Below are 23,931 nucleotides of genomic sequence, written 5' to 3' on the forward strand. Positions count from 1 at the left end.
GCAGAGCCATTCTTCAATTTTGTCCCCAGAATACTGAAGCAATGTATCCGGAGCACCAGTTACCATGTCCCGAGTGCTTTACAGGTCTGGTTTATGTTCCCCTGTGTCCAGCATAGGCGGTCACCTGCTTGATTTACTTCGATATCACCAACCCCATATTCCTTACTCATCTCCTCCCATTTTAAATGCAGACTCAATTGGGCATCGTCACTAACATTGTTGTAGCATTCATACAAATCACAAACCCGCTCCAGCAACTGATTGTTCCCACACAGATAGTCTAAGGACACCCCTTAATTCCCCTTCTGTCACGTGGGCTTACCCGGGATGTCACTTCTGGTCCTCCCGTTTAAAATAATGAGTTCCCATTCGTGTAGGAATCTAACCCATTGACAACGCCGGATATTGGACTCTTTCAAAATCAAACTATTATAAGTCAATATGTGCGAGTGTGACGCTGGAAGTGATTTCTCGCTGCATCATGTGTTAAAAATCACCTCCTAATAGTAACATATCACTATCCACAGAACATCCCCACAATGTAATAGTCTGATCTACATAATCGAATATGTCTACAGTTTTTGATCCACTTGGAGGATCATAAAGGTTCAGCACCAGCAGCCGTTTCATCTCGCAACTAGCCGCAACCATGATCTTCACTGCCAAAACATTACCAGAGGCATTGATCGGAGTAACCAAGGCAGAACTAAGATCATGCCTAACTCCAATCATCAACCCTGCAGACGGGCGGCCTATAGGGCCTTTTTTGCATATGTCTGGTAGATCAAGAAAACATCCAGATAAAAGAGCCACCAACCAGGTTTTCCGTAACATGAATACATGATGTTCAAGCAACCAATTTAAAGAATTACCCTTTCAAACAAAATGGGAGTGGCCCCTGGTATTCCAAGAGGCCACCTTATAAGTTCAGCCTTCATGGGACTCCACACAAGGTATCAAACTCTTCAGCCAATTCCAACCTTTCACGTTATAACCATTAACTACCTTTTCCCCTTTAGTCTGTGGGTACCACCACCTCCTTATTTGGCGACCTTTACAAGGACTACAGCTTTCTGTCGACATCCTTGGCTCAGGCTCCCTATCCAGAACATAACCCAAGTGTGCCAAAGAGACCCCTTGAGCACGTATCAAGGATACTGTTGATGGTAGAAAACAATAAATCCAGGTCATGTTACCACGTTCTTTAACCAAAAGTTCGACAAAGTCAAAATCTGATGAGTTCAGCATCCACAGTGCAGGAATTTAACAGTAACAAGCGATTTAATGCCCTAACTGTGGTTTCTTTCGACGTCACACCAATTGTGAGGTTTCTAAAGGCACCTTCTGCACACTTACAGTACTTACCCTCAATTGTGCCACATTTTCCATATTAGGGGTATTATCCCATAATAACCAACTAGTGAGAGCTCCTGTTGATAGTTGCTGGAATTTTCTGCATCATAATTCTCTCTTCTTCCCTTTCTTCGACTTTTGAGTTATGTTCAGTGGTTGATACACACAAACCCAATGCTGGCTTCTTAGGAACAACTGCATTAGCCAAAAATGTACATTTACACAAGTGTCTTGGTTTATGTGTGGGCTAGCTTAGAGGGGATAAAAGAGAGACTGCCAAAGGCTCTGTGTGGTGTGGTGCTTCCTGGGATTCAATAATCACAATGTCATGACTCAGTCAGCGCCCTTTCGTCTGCGCTCAAAAGAGGGGGAGCTTCCTGCACATTAGACCGTTGGTTCTTTCCTTACACAAGGTACTTAAAAGACCAATCTTTTACCCCCTGTTCAAGCACATCCTTGAGAATACGACCACAGAATTTTAGCAGAATTTTGATGGCAAAGTGAAAAACATCATTATTTACTGCAACCCCTGTTCCGGCCATAGTATTTGAACTGCTGTTAAAATTACCTTCATTATCCCTTGTTAACAGGTCTCCGGTTACACGGCTAGGAGTGGCAGGTGTGGGGGTGTGATGGTCGGGGGGACAGATAGCCGCTGATGGGGCACTCCTTGGCTGCGTGTTGAACCATTAAGGTCCGGTACCAGGTGCATTCCCTCAATTATTTCACTGGTGATGCCTGTAACAGGATGTGCAATACTTCCCCCCGTTGCACAGAGAATAACCGTTCTAAAAGAGAATTGTTGTAAATGTTCTCCAACGATAATTGGTGTTCTTGAGGGGCAGAATGGCCTGTATATGTCCCCTCCATGGCAACACTCAGTTTGATCAACAACCGTTGTCCTCTGTACAGGGATTCTACCTGCTTTGAAGTACGTGGTGATTTTTTCATTGTCTGAGATAGCGGGAGGGGGTGAGCAAATCACAGCTTTTTCCGCAGTTCACGCCTCCCCCACTTTTGGGTTAAGCTGGTTAATTTCCTGGTGAGAACACAGTTTGTAGCCATTAGCTTTACCGTAGGGTTTAGGTTTCCTCAGGTTGTAATTGCGGGGCTTAATTGGAGCTTTACCCAGCTTAGTGCACCAACTCTCCAGTCCCCGTAAAGTTGCAGCCAAATACCAAAATCATTTTAGTCAGCAAAAGTACAAGTAAGGAAGTGCGGGCCAGGCGGGCTTACCATGACAAATGTGGGTGGGTTGTAGTGTGACGGGCCCACGACACACCGGACCCCAATGGACCACGAAAGACCACTCAGTCTCCAATTCTCTCTGTGCAGCGCTTGGTGCTGTGATCAGAGTTATGTCTCTGTCTAGGCCAAACAAGCTCTGCCTCCAGCAATGATCAGGAAGGAAAGAGACCATGAAAGACCACTCAGGCTCCACTCTGCTCTCCTAGATATAAGACTAATTGCAACCATTGTTATTTCTCATTGTCTTCTATCTTGTTGGAGATATCTACTATTTTTGTACTTTTGTTATAGAAAGTTCTGCAACAACTTAAACATACTTTGTTTGAAATTTCTGCAGAAGTGTTTTGAAACTTTGCTATTTCTTTTTTGCAAGTGCCTGTAAGGAGGTTAGTGTTAGAAAGTTTGTGGTTTGTATTGTGCAAGTTAACTGAGTTTTCTTATTCTAGTTCAGCTCTGAAATATTTACTTTGTAAGTGTTCCATTTGACTGAGGAGCTCTTCGGCTGTTCCATTTAGGAGATTGTGACTGAGTTTCTGTAGTTCTATACTGGGACTTTTAGCATTGTACAATTTATGCACAAGGTTTCGCACATGTAAAATGGTGTGTTGCTAACATTTTAATATGATGGAAGGTGCTTTTACAAGCAGTTCCTGAAATTCAGGATAATGAATGCCCCTGTAGTCCAGTGCACCGGGCAGGAATCTATGGTTTGTAAATTTGTGAATCTACTTTTGTCTTTTATTTTTAAATAATGATTGAGGAATTGTTGTAAACATTTGAACGACTGCCAACGCACAGTCCATATTGAACTGCTCGTCCATTTGTACACTTGGCGACTTGTGTGGAAATAAGGTACATTTGGCTGAAAGTTTGTTGGGGAAGATTTTTCTATTAAAAGCTATTTTGCAATAATGGTGCTTGCTAGTATTTCATAGCCTCTTGCATTAGTGTCTATCCCAATTCGTTTTTTTGTTGTTGTTTATATGCGTCTAAATTGAAATATGTTTCTGTGCTACTGGTGTGAAACCATTCACCTGCACAGAAGTGAGAAAAGTTATCCATGTTCACATTGCACGTTTTAAAGTCGCTTTTCTATTTTTTCTTTATTAATTTTGTTAATGGTTTTATTCTATTAAAAACGGATATAAAGAATGTTCATTTTAGTTTGAATATGCTGTTAACCAAAGCTTCAAATATAATCTTTCTCTGGTAAATTTTAAGTGAGGAATGTGACTTTTCAAAACTTTTTATGAGATTGCTAAGAACCCTATGCCGGAAAAGTTTTTGTAAAATTGTTTATCCCAATGGTTTACTGTGGCTACATTGACATTGTTAGATATTATGTGCATTTTCAGTTGTAATGTATTTACTACATATTTGGTTACTTTTCTTTATTGAAACAGGATCAATAGTTTTGCTTGTGTTGAAAGATGTACTTTGCAAGAGCACAAGTTACTTGTTCTGTCGCTTGTACGTTTTCTATAAATCGTTTTAGTGGAGGGTGAGTATATCACTTTCCCTTCTTTTTATCTGCTCAATCCTTTCTTTGTTTTCTATGCAGCTGAGTTTTAGTAGGCATCCTTTTGCATCTGTTGAGTAAAGAAGGGTTCTGTGGATGTTATTGTACAAGGATGAGGAATAGTGGTTGGAGTAATAATACAGATTAGAGTTGTGCAGTAAGATGTGGAAGAGGAATGGGAGCTATGCAGTGAATCATTTGTAGAGGAAGAGGTTGTGGATCTCCGTTGCAGTGGTATGAGGAAGAGGAATGTAAGGACAATGGAAAATAACGTGATTTCAGTAATGGTATGAGGAAAGGGGTAAATGGAGACGGAATGCATCAGTGTAAGTCACACGAGGGATAGTGTTGTAAGAATAAACATAGGCAAATAAATGTTTGGTACTGGGACGAAGTAGAGGGGTGCTGTAGTAATAGTATAGATTATAATTGCGCAGTAGGATGTGGGAGAGGAATGCCTAGATAATAGGAGGTAGTTTAGAGTAAAACATTTCCAGAGGAACAGGTTGTAAACCTCTGGTGTAGTGATATGAGGAAGAAGGATGAGGAGATCAAGGAGATCATGGAAATAATGTGATTTGATGGTATGAGAAAGGGGGAACTAGAGGAATGAATGGATTGTTGTTAGTGAAGGTACATGAGGAAGAGTGGTGTAAGAATGAAGATGAAGAATAATGTTGGGTTGTGGGAGGAGGAAGAAGGTTGGTGTGGAAGTAACATGAGGCAGAGAGATGTATACGTGATGTGAGGTGTGGTAAAAAAAGGTTTGTAGAGTGAGAGGTTCTGGAGCTGTGGGGTGTTGGATAAATGATGGATTGTAATTGGGAAGTGGTTTGGGGAAGAGATATGTGCAGTTGATTGGGATTGTGTGGAAGTATTTGTAGTGATATAGGTTAGAGAGTGGTGGTGTTATTGAATAAGAAAGAAAGCTGTGCTGTAATGGATAAGAGTGTGATTGCTGCAATGCAATGAGGATGTGTGAAATACAATAGAGTATAGTATGAATTAATAGTTTAAGATAATACACAGTGTATGAAAAATTACTTTCATGGTGATTCAGGTTCTCTTAGTCCAGGCTCTCCCTCCTTCACAACTGGTTGGGAATGCCTGCATCCGCAAGCGGGCCGGTAAAGCTGGCTGTAAAAGATAGCTGTCACTTTAAGAAATTTGGAAGGGGAAGGGCCGTAGTCACACGTGCATCCCTCTGCACGCCAGGCCCACACCTTACCCTCACATCACCAAACTTCCACACCCAGTTCCTACATCCAGAATTTAAGTATATGCGTACTGTAGGGCATGGCTGGGTACGTGTTGTGAAGGAGGGAGAGCCTGGACTAAAAACATGAATCACCATGAAGGTAATTTTACATTTCTCCGTCATCCTGGCTCTCCCTCCTTCCCAGCTAGTTGGGACCAGACTAAAAAGCCTTTGAAAAAGCAATGGTGGAGGGGACAGCATGTACAGGATTCGGGCAAACACGTTGTGGAGAACCTATTGGCCGAATTTTGCATCATTTCTGAACATTGTGTCCTTAGCATAATGCTTGCGAAAGGCAAGCGGGTAGCCCAGGTAGCTGCTTTACAGATGACTACAATGGGAACATGCCTGGTAAAGGCTACTGATCCTGCCTTGTTGAATGAGCTCGAAGTCTCTGCGGAATTTCGAGCCCTTTCATGTCGTAAGCCAGGAGACAACCCATCTAGCAATGGAAGCTTTTGCTGCCTTATTGCCAGGAGAAGGACCACTTTGAGTAATGAAGAGCTGGTCTGCTTTTCTGAACTGTTTGGCCCTTTCAAGGTAAAATTATAAAGCTCTTACAACATCTAGGTCATGTAATTTTTCTTTGGCCACAGAAGCTTGCAGTCTAGAAAAAAAAAACGGGAAGAGATTTTTCCTGCTTAAAGAGGTAAATCGGAGACCACCTTGGGTAGAAAGGAGGGGACATAATGGCTATGTTTTGCTCTGACAAAAGGCGGAAAATGCTAGTTTGAAAGCCTTCAAGTTGAGCAATTGAGGGGAGGGATGAAGGACCTGCCCCTTCTGTTGAGTTAAAAGAGCTCTCAATAGTGGAAGATCTAATAGGGCAGTCCTCACTAACTCCAGAAGGTCTGGAAACCAGACCTGGCAAGGCTAGAACGGGGCTATTAGAATCATTGTCAGATTGTGTGACATTTTGAGTTTGAGCAATATTTTGTGAATCAATGGGAGAGGTGGGAACGCATAAAAGTGTTAGATTCAACCAATCCAGATGTAGAACATCTCCCAGGGATAGAAGACCCTGATCTAGCCTTGATGCAAACTGAGGACATAGCGAGTTGTGCTGGTTGGCAAAGAGGTCTACTGATGATTGGCCCCACTTCTGAAATATCAAGTGTGCTACTGATGGTTTCAGCTCCCACTCATGCGGAGCAGACTGTAACCTGCTTAGTTTGTCTACAAGAACGTTCTTCTGCCGCTTGAGATGGGACGCCAACAAGAAAATGCGATTTTCATTGGGCAAATACCAAATTTGTTCTCCTAGGATGCACAGGGGGCGAGATTGAGTCCCCCACTGCTTGTTGATATATAACATTACAGTGGTATTGTCCGTTATCATTTTCACCACCTTTCCTTGAAGTGAGGGAAGAAATTATTTTAGAGCAACAAATAAGACTCCTAGTTCCAGGACATTTATGCGGTCCTTTTCCTGAGAAGACCAAAGACTGCGAGCTGTTAGACTTGGACAATTGGCTCCCCAACCGTACTCTGAAGAGTCTGTTATGACTATTTGGTGAGGAGGGGGTTGAAAAGGAAACCCTATTAACAAGTTCTCTGGGGAGTTCCACCAGAGTAGAATTTCCTGAACTTGTTTTAGAATTTGGAATACGAGAGCTGGTTCCAGTTAAGAGCACGATGCTACTGGATGTTCTCGTATGGAGCCTTGCAAAGGGAACTAGGTTTATGCAAAAGGCCATGAGGCCCAAGAGCCTTTGAAACCACCAAGCTGTTAGAGTTTGGTGGGTAGTGAACTGTACGATGGTTGGTTGAATGGCTTCCACTTCTTTCCAGGTGTGGAAAGGCTTTATATAGAGTAGTATCTATAACTGCTCCTAGGAACTGAATCCTTTGCGAAGGATTGAGTTGGTATTTGGTCACATTTATGGAGCACCCCAGGTTGATGTCATGAGCACTGCTCCCGAGAAGCCAAGTCAAGCCCAGCATCCCCGGAAGCAGGCTCACGACCCTCGTCCCCGGGCTCCAGCAAACCCCTATTGGGGCCCTTTGGACCATGTCCTGGCGCCTCTGGCGCCAGGCTCATAAGGAACCTCAGTCCCGGCGCCAGGCCCATAATTCTCGCAAAGGTGCTTGGGTGGACCTACCTGTAGCAGACGATGCTGCATACTCACCTTTGCAAATGCTGGCAGGATGAAGTCCCCAGCCTTCTACTGGGAGGAACTATTCCCTGAACTGGGACTACTTTCTTACCTGGGTGGGAATGGTGTCACTCCTTAGCTCTGGAACACAGGAACTCTTTTACCTGGGCGAGACTGAGGAAGAAGACACCCAATCACTCCAACACTATTTAAACCACACCCGATTGGGAAAACGTGCTTCGCGTTATTCTGCATCTGCAGCAGGACGCTCACCAAGTCAGCTCCAGCATTCCAGTGACATCTCCAGCTTCAGCTCAGCAACCTGTGGAAGAAAGACACGAGAACTATACTTACCATCCAGGAATCCAGACACCGGCAGAACCTGCAAGCAAAAGAAACATAAGGTTAGCAAGTTGCAACACGTTCGCAGTCGCGCTCGCTTACCTGATCCATCTGTGCTTTCACGGATTCTTCGCGGCCTTCTCTTCAGCAGCCTAACGGCACCTGTAAAGACAAAGAACATTGTTAAGTAGGAATCGGGTGAAGGCGGCCGCATTTACTTTTCTTAACTGCTTTTGTGCGCGTATTACGATCTCTTCAACCGCAGCAGCCCAGCACCTGAAAACAAGAAAAGACATTATTAAGTGCCATTAAAGACTGCAAGAAAGCCTAACACTTACGTGTTTTCCCCACGTGCATCCGCGACTGGGAAAACGCCCGCAAGGTCCCGACACCTGCAAATAAGAAAATAACATTGTTAGAGGTGCTATAATAAGGTCACAGATCATTATACTCACGTACTTCGCACGTGCAACGGCAACGGACGAACAACGCCCGCAACATCTTAAGACCTGAAAACAGAAAACTAGGGACATTATTAAGGTGTCATTGAAATTCCCATACCTACGAACAACCGCACGTGTCGCGCTCTCAGTGACCACACCCTCAGCATCCAGGCACCTGAAAAAGACAATGCAAAGACTTCATTAAAGGTGCCCATCTCTTCAAGACTATAAACTCTTTATACCTACTGGCATCCGCTCGTGCAGTAACGGCGGCATCACCTTTTGGCATCTCAGCACCTGTGCCACTTCTAAGGCCACAAAAGACTTTGAGGACCTCCAGTGACGTAACTGGAACCCAAGCACCCCTGCATAAGTCGCAGGATGGAGAGCCCAGCATTTATACGCCTAAGGTGAGAGCTCGCCGAGACAAGTAGAAAGCTAGGCTGTGGGAGAAACTGGCAATTGGTGGGAGAAGGAATCCCATCAAACGGTGATTAACCCTTTTTCTTCCACCTGCAGAAAACTTACCCTGCAAGTCAGACATTCGATAAGAGGAAGCCCAGTCCTGAGAGTCGTCCGAGCTCTACGCTTCTCAATTGAAGAAACGATAGCAGCCCAGCCGGGATCAGCGCCTCCGTGGGAATCAGGTGAGCGTTACAGTTGAACAGAGTATGGCATGTTACATGCAATTTCTGAAGCAATTCCTCCAAAGACTGGGCTTTGAGAAGCCAGTCGTCTAGGGTGGGGTATAGATGGACTGTCCTTAACCAAAGGTAGGCTGCCACTGACCACAGATCTTTTGTGAAAGCCCTAGGAGCAGAATTTGACCCGAAGGGAAGACATGTGAACTGGTAATGAGACCTTCCTATTGTGAATCTGAGAAACAGACGGTGTTTGTAGATGGGCATGTGAAAATAAGCATCCTGTAGATCTACAGATCCCATCCAATAGTTTGGATGAAGGAAAGTCAGAATCTATGAGATCGTTATCATGTGGAAGATATCGAGAGACAGAAATTGGTTGAGGTCTGAAAGGTCCAGAATCGGACGGATCCCACCCAATTTCTTTGGGATCAGGAAGTAACAAGAGTAAAATCTCTGACCTACTTCATCTTGAGAAACACACTCTATTGCTGCTAGAAAAAGGAGTTTTTGGATCTCTTCCAGGAGCTCTGGGGAAGATTTTATGAGATTTGGAGGAAAGGAAGGTAGAATAGCCGGAAGGGCAAGGCGATAACCATGCTGAATAATATTTAGAACCCACCCCTCTAGAGTAATGTTTTTCCAAAAATGGAGGAAGTTGGAAAGCATTCCTGATACCGGGATGTATGATCCTTGATGGTTAGAGCGGATGGTATGTACATGCCTGGAGGGAAGTCAAATAGACTTCTTTTGCTCTTGAGCAGAATTCAAGGAAGAGGGAGGGCCGATTTAGTCTTGGGTCTATATCTTATATTTTTAGAAGAGTAGTAAGATTTAGCAGATGTGGCAGAACCACGATTTCCTTGCTTGTGTATGTGGTTTAAATGCTTTAAAATGTTGGTGATATCGCTGTTTCACCAAAATTGAGCTACAGGTTATGTAGCTGCTGTGACACTGGTCATACAATTCTGTAGGACCTCATCTGTAGATGGATCAAACAATGTTTTGCCATCAAATTTAAGGTTGAGCACTTTCTCTTGGATATCTTGCTAAAGGAAGAGACAGACAAATATGCGTGCCTACGCATGCAGACTGCACTAGTGACTGCCCTTGCAGTTGTGTCAGGGAGATCCGACGACTTGAAGCTGTTGGAAAGCAGCTGCTCTGCCCTCCGAAATCCGGAATGAAATTATGTCTGCGGCATCCTGAGGGAACATATCAGTGAAACGTTCAAGATTCTCCCATTTAAGGATATTAAATCCCGCCAGAACTCTCGCAGTGATAACGTGCCTAAGTTGTAAGGTAGAGGTGGTGTAAGACTTCTTACCTTGGGTCTCCCATGCTTTTGCATTTTTGTCTAGCACTGAAGCTAGAGATGGAGAAGGGCCTTTAGCCTTTGTGCCAAGGGCATCTGAAACTACTACAGATTGAGCTGGAAGATTGCCCATGAGTATGAAGGGTTCGTCCTTAGGCACCTTGTATTTGTTATCTAGGGCCTTGGAGATGTGTGGATCGAGTGAGGCTTTCCCCAAATAGCTATAGCTTGTTCTAGAATGGACAATTCCATGGCAAATGGAACCTTTGACTGCTGAGATGGCAGTTTCCCAAAAACACCAGCCGTTTCAGGCTTATCCTTTGGAATGATTTCTAGTGCCTGCATGGCTTTAGTTACAATGTCATGGAACACCTTGGATGGTGACTGAGTGGTGTCCTCCTCTGAATCAGAGTTAGAGTCCTTTGAAATGTTCAGTTTTTTGGGTGGAGGAGCAGTGTCGTCATTATCCACTGCTACTGACAGACTCTGAAAAGCGTTGATGGGTAAAAATTCCTGAGGTAACATGGGTGACATTGTGTCCTTGATGTGTTGAGCCAAAACCTCTAGGAAGGGCTCAGAAAGCATTGTTTTCAGCACTGCATTGGTGATGCTGTTCGCCTTTTGGGAAGGGCTAGGTAGAGGGTCTTCTAGTCTGATAGGAGAAGTAGAAGTGTCAGCCCTATTAGGCAGGTGGCTAGGATTATAGATGTTCATCACCACGGGTCTAAGCACCTGAATGTTGTCTTGAACCAGCTGGTACCAGAGTATTGGTACTGTATTGGTACCAGAGTAGGTCTGGTGAAACCATAAAAAATGTTGAAGCAAAGCCTTCAGAGTTTGAAATTAGAGTAGAATTATCCTTCTGACTCTCCTGTACCGAGCCTGAGACAGAAGCCATGGGAGATTTCTTCAGTTTGTGCTTTTATGGAGAATTTTGTACTGGACTAGATCTCGAATGAGAGTGCTTATCCCTCTTATGAGAGGATTTATGGGATTAATCGGTACGGAGGAGCTTGAAGATTAAATGCGGTAGTAGAGGGTAAAACCTTTTCTTTCAGTACCAAAGAACCAGAGGTTTTACATGCAGAAGCTGACTTGGCTTTGTCCAGGGGAATCAGAGTGGACCGAATCAACCCGGAGGCGCAAGCCTCTTTGCACGTACCCTTGCCTGTTCGGTGTACAGAGGCAACAGAGGGTTTACCCGGTACCGTTGTTATTTTGTCCGGAGTAAATAACTCTTCCGGTGCTGGGTGGGTCTTCTGAGACCCTTTCCCACCTGGAGGTACTACTGCTTTCCCACCAAGAGGTACTTTCAGGTGAATAGGCCAGGGGCTTTCCCCTGAATGGTCATGTGAAGACTCAGAAACTGAGGAGGTACTCCTCAGTACTGATGGGTACTGATGGCCTGTGCCGAAACTAGTACCTTACCTGAAGGTACACTCCCCACTCTTACCGATGTCGGCCTCCCTCCTGTTCCCAACAAAGTCTTCTCTCATCTTTGGTACTGGTCCCAGCTCGGACATGGAGAGAAGACGAGTCCGCAGAGACCTTGGGAGAATTCCACAGCAAAATATGCAGTTACTCACCAGGTTATTTATACCCAGACAGCGGACGCAGGCATGGTGGGGATCGGCGGCAGAAAAATGCTTCCAGCAATGGATGCAGTGCTTGAAACCCGTTGCATATTGCATGTGTAGAGGGAGGCACCACAAATTGAAAAAAAAAGAAAAATAAAGAACCAATCACTAGCAATAAAGGGATGGACAGCAAAAAGGAACGCCCCGAAAAAGGGAGTCGCGGCACAGCAAAAATCCCAACCCTCCCTGTAGGCGGGAATACAGGAACTGGGTGTGGAACGTTGGTGACGTGAGTAAGGTGTGGGTGCGGAGGGATGCGCGGGTGATGTAGGCCTTTCGCTTTACTTGATTTATATAGCGCAGCAATGGACCCGGAGGCATGAGGGCGCGGACATACAAGTTGGTCCGGAGGCTAAGGACAAACATGCTAGAGCCAGGAGAGGATCATCTTCCAAGATTCTAAAGTGACAGCTATCTTTTACAGCCAGCTTTTCTGGCACGCCTGCGCATGCAGGCGTTCCCAACCAGTTGGGCAGGAGGGAGAGCCAGGACGACAGAGAAAGTTATGTTATTATAATTGTTGCAACATACATGGCACATTAATATACCTACTTTGCAGAAATTGAAGTTTTCTTTCTTCTGTAAGATTCTTTGGTAATCTTTTTTCTGTAAATGTAAAAGAAAGGTAGTTGCCAAGTGTACAAATTGTGCACTGGTATAAGTAGTAGTACATGGCATTCATAATGGAAGCAGAAGTAATTATAAAAGCAATAATAAAGTATTGTGATGGCTGCTTCAGTGAAGTATGTTTTGCAGCATAGAAATCCACTTGCAGTTGAAGTGAAGTTAAAGGGAAGGTTGTATAATATAGTTTAATAATAGGAAGTAAGGTATGATTTTGATAGAAGGCAGGTTATTTTGAAAAATATATGGGATTATTTGTTATACCAGGAAACAATTCCTTAATTAAAAATGCCTTAATTAGTAACATACAGTAAAAGTCGTAGGACATGACATTCAGTATGGAAGCAGCGGTACTTTTAAAAGTAATGAGCGATTGGGATGGGTGCTGCAGTGAAGTAGGCAGGGTGGAATAAGAACTTGCACTATGGTAAGGAAGGATTTCCTGACCTAAAGAAAACCAATGATGGTCTTTGTCAGGAAGTCCAAAGTTAAACATCAGTCAGTGTCCAAAACCTATACTTGCCCTCACAACTAACTGCACACAATGTGTAGGGATGTCAGCATCAAAATGAATAGTATTCAAAACAAAGTTCAGAGCGTCTTTTTTGTAATCAGCTCCCCTTCCCCAAGTTCAAAGTAGTTCACCAAACAAAGGGGTTCCCTTCCCCAAGAGTTCAAATCTTCCAGTTTTCAAAACAACACTTGACTTCAAAAATCACAACAAGGTCTTTGCACCATAGAAGCTTCTTCATAGGTCGTTTCAGTCGTTTTTCCATTCACAGGCCCCCAGTCTAGGCGCAGTTGTTTGACCACACAGTCCACCGATTACAAGTCACACAACCAGCACCCCTCTTTGACTGCTTTTCCATTAACACCAGTCCACTGCTTCTCAGCAGTGAGGCTTGCCTCAGCCACATGTGTCCCACTCTCCTGACACTGTATTGCGAATTGGTTAGCCACCATGAACCCATCACCTTTTCTTCTGTTTCCTTTGGCTTTTGTCAATGCTAGTTTCCTTATAATATATAGTTCTTTTGCATTTTCTTGGCTGTGGTCAATGCTGTATTTTTCATATCATGCATCCAACTCTTTGGGCTCTCTTGGCTTTGCTAGCACTTGTTTTCAGTTAATGCAGTACATTATTTCAATGCAGTTCAAAACTTTCTTTTATTAAGATTCACACTCTTTCTTTCGCTCCTCTCAAGATGCAAGAGTGTTTCCAGCTTGCTTTCATTCGGTATTCAAAATGCTTTCAAATACATTAATGTCCATAGGTTTAGTTCCATAACCGCCTGCCAGCCCGGTCCCCCCCCCCCTTCTGGTTCCACTCACCAGTCGGTCTTACAGCTCCTTTGCGAGGTCCTCCGCTGTCACAGGTTTCCTTTCCTCCGCGCGGTCCCTCAAGGTTTCTCCCAGCTGTCTTCTGTGGCTCAGGCACACACAGCAGAGCTTCCTCGGCAAAGCAGGACTCCCACAACCATTTTCCTCGGTCTCGCCGGCCTCCGTCTAACAGCTTACCACTGGCCTACAGCGTCCTGTACATTTGCTTCCCGCTGCATACGTGCTGCACTTTTCCACGTGTCTTGAGCGCTTCTCCTGCCACACCGCCACACCGGAGAGGTCTGCCTGCACCCAGCAGTTTGTGGGCTTTCTCCCACAACTGACTCCATTTCTTTCGGGATTCCTGCTTTTAAAGCTCCCGCCTCCATTCCGGTTCCAAAAAGCACTAGAACCCTCATCCGTAAAGCAGTAGTCCAGTTTTGATCTTGTGGTCCTCCTCCACGTCCTAGTACCTGACTGGGGTTGATAGGTGTTTGCTTTTAAAAAGTGAGGTTGTTTTAGGTGTTCTCTTCTTCTTCCCAGTACCATACTGGCGCACTTTGGGGAATACTTTAGGGGATCACAAAGAAAGGACGGACAAAAACGTGGTGAAAGGGAAATTGGGAATACCATGTCTCAGCTAAGGATGTCCTTTGCACACTCCCAAGTCTCCTCCACCCACGTGATCCTATCTCACATATCCACCCCCAGGGCTGGGATCCAAAAGAGATGGCCTTTCCCTGGCCCCCTGAGAAGAGGATATCGTGAGAACAGAAGTGAGGATGCCCTCAGGTTCCTCACACAAGTGTAATATAAAGGTCTGATACAGTTTTGACAGAAGGCAGGTCATTATTTAAAAGAAGGTGCCAATATGTGTTGTACTGTAGTTTGATAATGGAGGTACTTTTCATTATTAAATTGCATAGTTGCTAATATCCAAAAGTGCAAGTTCTAGAATGTAAAGAAAAAACAGGATTGCATAAGCATGTACAGATTGGAACGGATCATGTTGGCCACTATGGAAATGTGGAGTGCTATCAATATTAGCACATGTGAGTCGCTATGTATGGAGAAGAACAAGTTACTTACCCCTGGTAACGTTCTTTAGACTGGATGTTCCTCCCACATATTCCTCATCTTTGATATTCAATATCCAGCTTCAGCTAATCCGGGAAACTAATTTCGGCAGAGGGCGCTGTGCGTTCGATGCAGTCGACTCGATGTCCCTCGAGGGGCCTCGGTCTCGAGGATGATGTCATCGAAGGCAACACACCGCACCCGTTGGCTTCAGTTCTGTTTTTTCGTGTCAATCTCCAGCAGAACTACCTGCGTCAACACGGGTTTGAGCGCACTAGGCTCTGAAGGAGTGAAAGCTGTAATAGCATGGGAAATTCTACTGTGGGGAAGGCGATGAGAAATACGCGGGAGGAACATCCAGCAGAAAGAACGTTACAAGAGGTAAGTACCTTGTTCTTCGAATGGATTGGGTCCTCCCACGTATTCCTCATCTTTGATAGACTCCCAAAGCAGTGTTTGTTTTAGTGGAGGGAGTACGAATTTAGGGATCAATGAACAGAATGGAGGACAGCTTTTCCAAAGCTTCCATCCTGACTTCGGGAAGAATCAAGACAATAATGCTTTGTGAAAGTGTGTTTTGTAGACCACATAGCTGCCTCACGAATATTTTTAATAGGAACACCTCTTTGCAGAGCAGAAGCAGCCAGGCCTGTGGTGGAATAGGCCCTCAAGCCTTCTGGACGATCTTTTCCCGCCAGCCCGTAGCATTCTGAAAATTGCCAGAATAATCCATCTGGATAAGGTCTGCTTTGTTACAGCCTGACCCAGTCTGTGAACTGTAACCTATAAATAGTTGATCATCCAGACCAAGTTTGGACAATCTAGAAATTAGGAAACTTAAGAGCTCTACGTGGATATAATCTATGCAACCTCTCTTCCTCTTTGCCAGAATGAGGTAGAGGATAGAAGGTGGGTAACACAATCTTTTGTCCTACATATAAATCTGAAATGATCTTAAGAAAAAATGAAGGCTTAAACCTCAGGATGACCATGTCCTTGGGGAATACTGTAAATGGTGGTTTAGATAATGCCTGCAACTCACTCGCACACTAACTCTACGGGCTAAAGTTAGTACCACCAACAAGTTGGTCTTGAACGTTAGTACCCTTAAGGGACATGAATGGAGTGGTCCAAATGGTGCACAAAAACGAAATTTTAACACCAGATTGAGGTCCCAAACGAGAACCTGAAAAGGAGATGGCGGGTCCCTTCAGAAATGCTATTACCAAAAGGTATCTTAAAATATGAAGTTTCCTCAGATGAGCGCTTGAAGATGGATAGCGCCGCCAAATAAACTTTAATAGTACCAACCTGGAGCCCCGGATTGACTAGGTACAGTAGAAAGGAAAACACCTCCAGTGGCTTGCATAGCAAAGGGTCTATATTGTTGTCCCTGCACCAGCTGCAGAATTTGTTCCAATGGCAGCGGTACAAGGACTTTGTCATTCGGGAGGTCCCAATCCTTGTATCTCCGCCTCTCAGAAACCATGCATGAAGGCCGAGTGTCTTGACCTCTGGATGGAGAACCCTACATTACTCTCGCGAGAGAAGGTCCTCTCTTTGTGGAAGACGTATTGGAGAGCAGATGGACATGTCCAGAAGGTCCGGGTACCACGTTCTCCTGGCCCAATCTGGGGCAATTAGGATCATGGATTTCCCGAACTTTCTTAACCCCCTGATTACTTGAGGAATCACGGGGACTGGAGGAAATGCATACAGGAGTGGAAAATCCCAGTCCACCACGGACGCGTCTCCTAGAGCTCCTCTTGGGGGAAATTCCCTTGAGCAGTAGAGTTCACACTTCTGGTTGGCACCGGTCACGAACAGATCCAATTGTGGGGTTCCCAAAAGGGCGAAGATCTCTTGACGGACTTCCTGAGCTAGTTCCCATTCGTGGGATACTGTGCACTGCCTGCTCAGAGCGTCCACCGCCGTGTTCTGCTCTCCGGCTAGGTGAATTGCCGTTAGAAAGATTCCTTCTTCAATTGCCCAGAATCAGAGCTGTATTGACTCTCTCTACAGTGGTAGTGACCCTACTCCTCCTTTCTTGTTGAGATAGTACATGGCCACTGTGTTGTCCGTCATTATCAGGATGTTCTTTCCCCGTACAGAGGGCAGAAAGGCCTTCAGCGCTAGTCTGATTGCCCTCAGCTCCAATAGGTAGATGTGTAGTTTGGACTCTGATGGAGACCAACGACAGCTGATTGTCAGTTTGTTGGTGTGGGCTCCCCACCCCGTGAGTGAGGCATCCGTCACTACCGCTATCTCCGGCCATGGTTTCCAAAAAAGATGCTCCCTGAGGATATATTTGTTGCAAGCCCACCATTGCAGATCTTGTGCCACTCTGGTCGGGACTTGCAAAAGATCTTACATCTCCCCTGAAAACTGGGACCATGGAGTCCTGAGGGCCCACTGTAGGGATCTCATCCTCATCTGGCCTCTGGCACCAGAAAAATGCAGGATGCCATAAGACCAAGCAACCTTAGAAAATCGAAGGCCGGTAGATGCTGGGCATTCTGGAACTTTGTTACCATCTGCAGAATGTGGTGAGCTCTCTCCCCGGGAGGCGAGGCTTTGCCTGAGAAGGTATCCATAACTGCTCCGATAAATTGGAGTTTTTGTGATGGTATCATATTGGACTTCTTGAAATTCAGAGAGAAGCCCAGTCTGTGTAGGAAGTGGCAGGTTTTGCTTAGATGTTCCTGGGCTTGTTCTGGAGAACGTACATTGATTAACCAAGCGTCCAGGTAGGAATAAACGTGAATTCCCCCTCTGCTGAGACTCGCTGCCGTACTGCCATAAGCTTGGTGAAAACTCTTGGGGCGGATTTCAATCCGAATGGCAGAACTCGAAACTGATAGTGAGAGTTGCCAATCGCGAACCTTAGGTACTTTCTGTGCTTGAGATGGATTGGCACATGAAAATAAGCATCATGAAGGTCCAATTGTCACGATCCCTCATCATGCGGTCCCCAGGGCACTCCCTCATCCCCAGTCCCGCCCTTCTCTCACTTCCCCCCTTCCCCGGGACTCACGTGGACTCACACACGTCTTGCGGGCACACCCGCGCCTGGTCCGTAATAGGACGGCTGTCAGACTACGGCCGTTCCTACATTGGCAATTGCCTTGGCGCATAGGATCGCGAAGGGCTAACCCTGTGCTTCCGCATCGCGGGACTGTGAGGTCACGTGATGCTCTTGCCCGATCACGTGACCATGCCACGCATCACGTGACCAGAAGCGCGAGTACATAAACCCGGAAACCTGGGTATTCGTTGCTTCTCAGCTGTGCTCTGCATTCTGTTTGGCGCTACGGACTTTGAATCATCTTTGGATCACTCACGGAATCGACCTGGCCTGCTTTACTGGACTCCTCTTGGATTTACCCCTTCGGATTTCTTTGCACAGTGATACACGGCTCTCGACCACGGACTGTTATTGGACTGCCTCCTGGATCACCCTTTTGCACCCTGGTTCTTTGAACTCCTTGCCTCACAGTTTCACAGCTCCACAGCTTCTGCTGACAGGCGAACTGAGCCTACTCCTCTTGGGGTACTGCCGTCCACGTGGGTCCCGGACCTCTCCACTAGGTTCCTCATCCCCTCCTTGACCCTGACTGGTAAGACCTTTCCAGTTATTCTAATACTGTAGGTACTGTTTCTTGCTTGGTACTTAATCCGCATTTTCTTGCAGCAGTGTGGGGTCCCCGAGGTTCGCGTTCCCGGACTTGGACATTCGAACATCTTCGCCTGTGACCTCAACGGCTGCACAGAGAGTTGCGTTAAGTTCTCCCTGTGCGGCATTTGGGGACGGAGGCCTCTACTGCCTACACGACACTCAAGTCTCAACACCAATGATACCAACCAGTCCAGGAGTTGGAGAGCCTGAAGGATCTGAGAAAGGGTAACCATCTTTAACTTGTCTTTCCTGAGGAACTTGTTCAAGTTTCTTAAGTCCAAGAGGGGTCTCAATCCTCCGTCCTTCTTTGGGATTAGAAAGTATGGGGAGTACCAACCCCTGTTCCTCTCCAATACAGGTACACATTCTATTGCACCTTTCTCTAGCAAGCTTACAATGTCCTGCACAAGGAGCGAGTCTGGAATTTTGTAGAGTTTTATGCCGGAGGGTGATTCTGAGGTTTCTTTTGAAAAGGAAGGCAGTAACCTTGGGATACTGTTTCCAGTGCCCAGCATCTGAAGTAATGCCCTGCCATTCTTCCAGATGCTGAGAGATTCTGCCTCCCACCGGGGTCTTGTGGGTCAAAACCTCAGAGTGGCCTTGCGGCAGCTGCAGTAGCGGCTGATGGGAGATTTCTTGCTGCCGAGGCAGATCTAGCACCTTTTCCTCACATCCGAGGGGATTTCCTTTGTCCTCTTTGACTGGCCTGTCCCCTTCCCTTTCCAAATGAGGAATAAAATCGAAAGGGACGACGCCTTCAGGAAGATGAGCCTGTGTAGGGGCGTTGTTGAGGTCATCGTATTGCAGCACTAAGTGACTTTGCTGCTGCTTTAGAGGTCTGCAGCTTCTCCAAACTTTCATCCGCCTTGCTGCCGAACAACCTCAAGCCGTCAAATGGCACATTGAGATGTCTGGCCTGTCCTGCACATCCGGTGCAAAGCCTGACTTTCTCAGCCACGCAAATCTGCATAGCACCGTACTAGATGCCATGGACCTACTGATTCTGTCAGCAGTGTCCAAACCTGATTGGAGGCATTCCCCCATAGCCTCCTTCCCATCCTTAACTATGGCTAGAAAAACTTCCCGTTCCTCACCATCAGGGATATGTTCAGCTGCCACTGTCATACAGTCCTACAGGGTGTATGTAAATCTTGCAAGGTGTCAATAACGTCGGTTATATCTTCTTCTTCAGAGGAAAAAGCAGATTCACCCCCTTCCCCCAACTCCTCACTTTCTTCTTAAGTTTTCCTTCCTTGTGTCTTGAAGGCTTCTCCTTTTTTTTATGAAGATAAGGACGCCCTCGATAGGATGCCACCGTGCCACTAAGATAGGGGCAACGGGGGCGTACCCACTGGGAGCGCCACCCAGGGGAAAAAGCCAACGGCACAAAAAACCCCTAAAGACTTCCTTCTGGTAGAATTGCGAAATAGACTGAAGCGCTGGAGAATGGTAGGTGGTGGAAGAGTCAACCGTCCAACCGGCACCGGTTGGAACCAGAAGCACAGCGAGGTACCAGGTAATACCAAAGCAGTTCGGTAGGTAACACGGGACTGTAAAACAGTAGATCCAGCAGGGTACCAGGGAGTAGCCAAGGCAGTCCGGAGAGCAGGCAGGGTCAGTAACCAGCAGATCCAACAAGGTACCAGGGAGTAACAAAGGACGGAAAAAAGGAGGATGGGAAAAAGGAAGGAAGGAAGGCAGCAAACAGGGAGAAAAGAAGGGAAAAAGCTAACTAGAAAACAAGGGAGAGGCAGTGTAACCCTAGCAAGGCAAGAAAGACAAGAAAAAATGCTAGCGGGAACAATCACGGGAGTGGCAGCAACACTGGAAGAAACCCGGAACATTGCAACGCGCACGTAACCCGGAAGTGGTGGAATTTATACCTCCGGCCTCATACGCGCGCAACGTCCAGGACGGCGCAGGGATCGCTGAGCAGGAAAATCAATGACGGACTGTCACGCCAGCGATCCCGCGCCAGCGATTCCATACCCGCCATCTCTGCCGTGATGTGACACAAGGGTGCAAGTTACATTTGTAGATTTCAATGCCATGCTACCCGAAGAAAAAATCTTACGGGACCATGCGTACCTTTTTTTATCATCTCTGTCCGGGGGAATAGTAGGGTATGCTGCATTCCTAGTAGACGTGGCCGACTGAACAACTAGACTTTCAGGTGATGGATGTTTTCTTAAATATTCAGGGTCTGAAGAAGACGGCCTGTATTTAGATGTGAATTTTTTATTTACTGCAGGAGCTGACACAGCATTTTCCCATGTAGCATTCACCTTCCTTTGCACAGCTATGTGAAAAGGCAGTACGGGGTCTTGTTGAGGTCCCCCCGAAAGGATGTCTGTCATATCATCCTCTAGGGGAATTTCTGTTCCATCCGATAAATTCTGTTAATCTATTCATTAATCTCCTGTATCCTGCATCTGCATGATCAGCAGGGTCAGGTTTTTCAAACTCATACTCTGGAGATGTGTCCAGCCCACTTGCTGTCTGTAGGCTCTCATATAGGTCTGCCATTTTTGAATGAGGGTCAATTAAATCCTCAGGGACTTCCCTTGTCCCAAACTTTACACCAGCCGGTGAAACATCCTCTTCTTCTGAGGATTTCTCCTCCTAAATGGATGACATGGGTTTGAAAAAATCCTGTCCATTTACCGGATGGAAAATCTTCTCCGGTGGCATAGACCTTACCTTCGACACAGAAGTCGATTTAGTAATAGGAATAAACGAAGACGTCGACAATGGCGTTGATGGAGTCGACATTAACAGTAAAGGCTTCGATACAGTCAAAGGAGCCTTTGATATCGTCAAAGTAGTTATCAACGCCGTAAAAGGAACCCTCGACACCGTCGAAGAAGTACCCGACTTATGAGTCTTCGAGTGGCCTGCCGACACCTTGGACTCAGACGTCTTCGAGAAAGGCTTCAAGGAAGCATTCGATGAGGATTTTAATGGTGGATGAGTATCCAACGCCATTTTAGCGAGTTTTGCCTCTGGTTTTTGCACTGGTAGGCGCTTTTTGTGAGGTGTCTGGCAGGATCCCCTTGACGACGCCCTTGATGATTTGTCATCGGATCTTTTTGTTTTAGATCTTCCCCTGTCTCTTTTAGCATGAGCAGGGGCATGGCTTTCAATAGATGTCTTTTAGGGGGTCTGGGCCGCATTCTCAAAGATTTTTAACATTGAGGCTCTGAAGGCCTCTCACTTTTTCGGGGAATCATGTTTGTTGACTTTTTTGAAGAAGACGTCTTCCTAGACCTACTCCTCGACCTTGATTTCTTCAATTTATGACGTCTTTCACTAGACTCAGCTGAGCCTTACTTTCCTCTCGAAGAAGCCTTCGAGAACTCCTCCCCCACTGCACATTACCTCTACGTTCCTTTACCGCTTTATCGGTCATCGCCTGACAGGAACCGCACTCGTCTATCCGATGGTCGGAACCGAGGCACCAGAGGCAATTTTGATGGGGATCTGTTATCGACATCTTCTTATCGCATTTCTGACATTTCTTGAAGTCAGTTTTAGGCGTAGAAGTGTTTGATAATGAAGACATTATTTAACAAGAACTGAAGCGCCGTTTTCTTGGTACGAAGCGAAAGCTATTGGAAAAACAGAACTGAAGCAAACCGGCGCGGCTCAAGCCATTTATACTGCAGATGACGTTGGGGCTCGACGGATACCGCCGAGGGACATCGACGCTGCAGACTCGAGAAAGCGCCCTCCGGTGGAGAACATTTTTTCCAAAGCAGCAAAGCTGAAGGTAAGGCTATATCTAAGATGAAGAGGACACAATCCATTCGAAATACAGTTTTAAAGTGAAAGTGAAACAGTTTTTTCTTATCACAAAGGATTCCCAGCCTGACGACGGTGAATATTCATGAGCATGTGAATCCATGCCAGATCCCATGCTGAAGAACCTTTGAAATTCAATGAGTGTGAGAAGTGATGAACATCTTAATTCAGAGTTCCTCCAGTTGCTCAGCCCACAAGCACATACATGAAATCATATCAAGGATTAACAATGAGATGAAAAATGACATGGGGTGTGGTCTCCGAGTAAAGATGTTAACACTTGCCACATCCACCGAATTTCATGGGTTTTGTTTAGATTAATCGGATCATTTTACCTCTTATTATCAAACGTTTTTTCACATCTTCATGGCACTGAAAAGGTAATGCTAGTGGATACTATATATGTGTCAGTGCATATAGTGATATGTGCATATTATGCCTTTCAAAATGATAATCTGTCTGTCATCCAAAAATCAATATGGATTGGAGAATGCTATAACTGGATATTGCTACAGCTTTGGTGTTGTATCATTATCTCTGTTTGTGAGAACACAAGGTATTTAATGGCATACAATGTATGGAATAGAACTAAGTTGACGTCAAGCCGCAATCGCGCGGTTCCAATTTTCATATAGCGAGACCACTGTTTTACAATTCAGGCATTGAAAATCCCTGCCGTTTTTGAACAAATAAATGATATGGATGAGTTGTCGATAGCACTATTCTTATTTCCTATCAGCTCTAGAAACAGGATATTTAAGAAATAACCATGCGCTCTAGAAAAGTTGACATACCATAGCATATTCTAATTTTGTATGGCATCCAGCAAGGTCAATAATCGCTGGAGACAATACATTAGCTCAACCAACTTTAACAACGTGTCATACTTGCATAGTTCTGACCAGCATCAACTCTAAGTAGCTATTCAAGGCAATTTACTCACTTCATCATTAAAAACAACATTTGAACTTAAATGTACGTACACTAATGGTCGCCCTACTCTATGAAACTTGCTGTATTCAATTTTATTTCAGCCAAGCCTATATAAATTATATGACATGCATTACTTACCATAATATCATTTCTGATGATTGTATCAGCTTAGATTCACATGCTGTGCATATAGTCTGACATCTAGTAGTAACCGCAGAGTATTGCATCTGGTCTTTCGAGGATCTAAAGGGCATGTCGACATGGGCATGCCTGTAACACTATCCGTAGCGTGATGTGTAGTGTACCCCAAATTCCTCACGCATCGAGGTCCCTCAGATTGTATTTTTTCTGTCGGAAGGGAGCCTTATGATTATCGTGAGTGATTACAGTAAGAGAGAAGAAGTAGTAAGATGTCTATGATCCATCCACCTGAGCAGGGAGGAAGGGTGGGCGTATGTGAATCTAAGCAGATACAATCATCAGAAATGCTATCACTGTAAATATTGCATGTCTTCTGATGCTTGTGAATCTGTTTACAATCACATCCTGTGCATAGACTAGCAAGCAGTACCTGGAGTTGGTGGGGGGATGTGAGAAGGAACAGTAGGGAAAAAGAATGTCTTAGTACTGCTTGTCCCACCTGAGAAT

The 23,931-nt window shown here is 45.3% G+C and overlaps 1 protein-coding gene across 7 annotated transcripts in view; it reads right to left on the bottom strand.

Moving 5' to 3' along the window:
• The window catches only part of MAPRE3 (microtubule associated protein RP/EB family member 3), a 1,726,857-nt gene that overhangs the window by 1,277,205 nt on the left and 425,721 nt on the right, over nt 1-23,931 (bottom strand). For 5 of the 7 annotated variants that reach the window (XM_069605544.1, XM_069605539.1, XM_069605545.1 and 2 more), the window contains one exon: nt 12,405-12,458. The exons of the other annotated variants lie outside the window; for them this stretch is intronic. The gene's annotated coding sequence lies outside the window, so the exon portion shown is untranslated. The remainder of the gene's footprint in view (nt 1-12,404; nt 12,459-23,931) is intronic. 7 annotated transcript variants of the gene reach the window in all.

This window comes from Ambystoma mexicanum, chromosome 4p, assembly GCF_040938575.1.
Source record: "Ambystoma mexicanum isolate Mex_15411 chromosome 4p, UKY_AmexF1_1, whole genome shotgun sequence".
Taxonomy (NCBI): Eukaryota; Metazoa; Chordata; class Amphibia; order Caudata; family Ambystomatidae; genus Ambystoma; species Ambystoma mexicanum.